The 3,140-nt window shown below is 45.5% G+C and overlaps 1 pseudogene; it reads left to right on the top strand.

Annotated features, from left to right (window-relative positions):
* Window positions 1-454: 454 nt before the first annotated feature.
* Window positions 455-3,140, top strand: part of LOC114631933 — a 16,108-nt pseudogene continuing 13,422 nt past the window's right edge.

Here is a 3,140-nt window from a genome sequence, read left to right as displayed (position 1 = left end):
GGGAGAAAATTATTAATGAAGGGTTTTAAGCAGTGGGGTAGTGGCCTGCTAGAAGCCAGGACATTCCCCCCTTTGTTTTTCTTAGAGAAAAAGAAAGGCCAATTTTGAAGAAAATCTCAAAGCGAGAAACATAGGAGTTTGATCTGAGCCATGGGAGGAAGACACCTAGAGTCAGGCATGGAGCCAGCAGCTCTTGGGAGAAGCTGGCAGGCAACTCTCCGGTGCTTTCAACTGTAAGAAAGACGAAGGGGGAGGGGAAAACCTCTGCTGGCAGGCAGAGAGCAGGAGATTGTATGAGGGAGGGGTAATGAATGGAGATTAAGGAGTCTCCACCATCTTGTAGAGAACACATGGAGAAAGAAACCTAGTCTTTTGAATTAGACAGAAGTTAGATTGTAGTTAAAAATTAGAGAAAAGATGTTATTCAGGAACATGAGAAGTAGAGAGAGTGGAGATGGAGGATGAAGATGTAACTCACGGTTTTCGCAGGTGCCAGTGGGAAAAGCTTTTGGAGCTGGCTCTGCACACATTGTCCACCACTAACCAGGAGGAAGATGGTGGCCCATGTGCCTTGGGAGCGTGCAGGCGTGAGGTTGTCCACATCTCCTTTCTGGAACAGATGTCTCAGGGAGGTGGAGATCACCACAGTGGAGCTGAAGTGGGAGCAGAAAGCTTGGTACGCGGGTGGGAATGAATTCAACCAGATTTCAGCGGGCATGGGCACAAGGCTCTCGAATATCTGCTCTGGACCCTAAAGGCCATGGCGAGAGAGTGCAGCAGGGCAGGGATTGTGGGGGCATGTGGCTGTGCTTAGACAGGCCAGCACACCGATATTGGCCTCTATTCTGAGGGTCTGTGGACTCGTAGCAGAATAGAGGCAAGGGAAAGCACAGGGTGAGCTGAGGAAACAGGAAGAGTCTAGACTGTGTTGAAGTCTGTGGGTGTTGTGCCCCACGTTGGGTGTCAGCTGTGGTTCAAAACTCGTGCGGGGCACGGGGCAGGTCAGGTGCGCCCTCGCCCCTCAACTGACTCCATCCCGGGAACTGCTGCTCAGTTGGCAGGGCTCAGGACTTGGCTGCACTCTCTGCAGATGATTTTCACCAGTGCCGCACGGGCAAGCAGTCCACATGCTGCAGGTGGCCGCAGGGTCCCGGAGCAGTGGTGCAGGGAAGGAAGGGATGCCTGGAGCAGAGAAGAGGCAGCCCGTGAGGGCCCGGGTGCACAGACCGCTGCTGCAGGGGGGAAACCTCTGCAGGCCACTGGAACAGGGAGTGCAGAGAGGGACCACTGGAGCAGGGAGAGTGCCTTGTAGATGGCTGCAGCACAGAGTGCAAGGAGGGCAGGGAAGTTCGACAGTTTTCCTACTTACACAAAGAGAGTCTAGAGTCCCAGGAGACACGTGGAATTGAAGACATGGAGATTTTATTGACCATGGTGATATATCTGAATGGTGGTGCTCTCCCACAATATGTCAGAAGGGACTCTATTATATTCGAAAGAGGAGGGGCTTGGGAGGTGACTATGCCCTGGGCTTTAGGCAATTTATTAATGTGTAAATCTTGAGGCAGAGACCTGTTAGCCACACCCTCTACCTGTACCTTACATGACCCACTGTATGTTAGGTCTCTGGGTTCTGGGGGCATGGCCAAACACCCCAGGATTTCGATAGTCCCACAGAGATGGACTTATATGTAATTATGAACCATCCCTTTCGGGTGCTATAATCAAACACATGTCCTCTACAAAAGCAGTATGTGCTCTTAATCACTGAGCAATCACCCCAGCCCATATCACTAATCTTGATTATAGTTTGCTCTTTACTAATTAACTAAAATAGCTGACTTAACAAATAATATCACATTATTTTTAAAATACAATTATTTTTTCTGCAAGTTCAACTTTTAATTATTTTGTTACTCATTACCAATATTAACTTATATAAATGTATCATGTCAAATATTTAGCCAAGATTTTCTTTTATAAAATTATTTATTGGTTATTTTATGTATTTATATTTGAATTGTTACCCTCATCCCAACTTTCCCCTCCACAAACTCTCTATCCCAAGAATTTCAAAGAAACCTATATTCATATTTGTAGGAATAAAACCAAGAGGTAGACTGCCCATTATCTTGAAATAGTCAATGTCCATTTATTTTACACATTCTGTTATACATACCACAGAGGCTTAAATTTTGACTTATTTTATATGTATAAGACAATTAGTGATATCAATTTTTGAAGATTTTGATAGTAAATTAATTTTGACACATTTTTATTGGATATTTCATTTACATTTCAGATGTTATCCCCTAACCCCATCCCCCCTCCTATCCCAGAACCCCTTATCCCATCCCCCCTCCTCCTGCTTCTATGAGGATGTGCCCCCACTTACTCCCCAACTCCTACCAACCGCCCTCGATTTCCCACACACACAGCATCCAGCCTTCATGAGATCAAGGATCTACTCTTCCACCTATACCTGAAAGGACCATCCTCCTTTGCATATACAGCTGGAGCCATGGTTCCCTCCCTAAGTGCTCCCAGATTGGTGATTTAGATCCTGGGGGCTCTGGTTTGTGGATATTGTGACTTTCTTGATGGGGTCGCAAACCCTTTCAATTCCTTCAGTCTTCACTCTAACTTCTCCATTGAGACCGACTGTGAGCATCTGCCTCTGAATATGTCAGACTCTTGCAGATTTCTCAGAAGACAGCTATGTCAGGCTCCTGTCAGCATGCACTTCCTGACATCTACATCAGCATCTACCTTTGGTGACTGCACATGGAATAGATACCCAGGTATAATGGTCTCCAGATAGTCCTTCCTCCAGTTTCTGTCTTACACTTTGTCTCCATATTTGCTCTCATGAGTATTTTGTTACTCCTTCTAAGAAGAACCAAAGCACTCCCACTTGGTCTTCCTTCCTCATGAGCTTCATGTTATCTGTGAGTTGAATCCTGGGTATTTCAAGCTTCTGGGCTAAAATCCAATAATCAGTGAGTGAATAACATGTGTGTTCTTTTGTGACTGGGTTACCTCACTCAGGATGATATTGTCCAGTTCCATCCATTTACACAAGAATTTCTCGAATTCATTGTTTTTAATAGCTGAGTAATATTCCATTGTGTAAATTTACC

The sequence above is a fragment of the Grammomys surdaster genome, unplaced genomic scaffold (genome assembly GCF_004785775.1).
Source record: "Grammomys surdaster isolate TR1022 unplaced genomic scaffold, NIH_TR_1.0 369, whole genome shotgun sequence".
Classification (NCBI taxonomy): Eukaryota; Metazoa; Chordata; class Mammalia; order Rodentia; family Muridae; genus Grammomys; species Grammomys surdaster.
The sequence above is the reverse complement of the archived record's forward strand: the minus strand, read 5'-3'. Positions and strand labels throughout refer to the sequence as shown.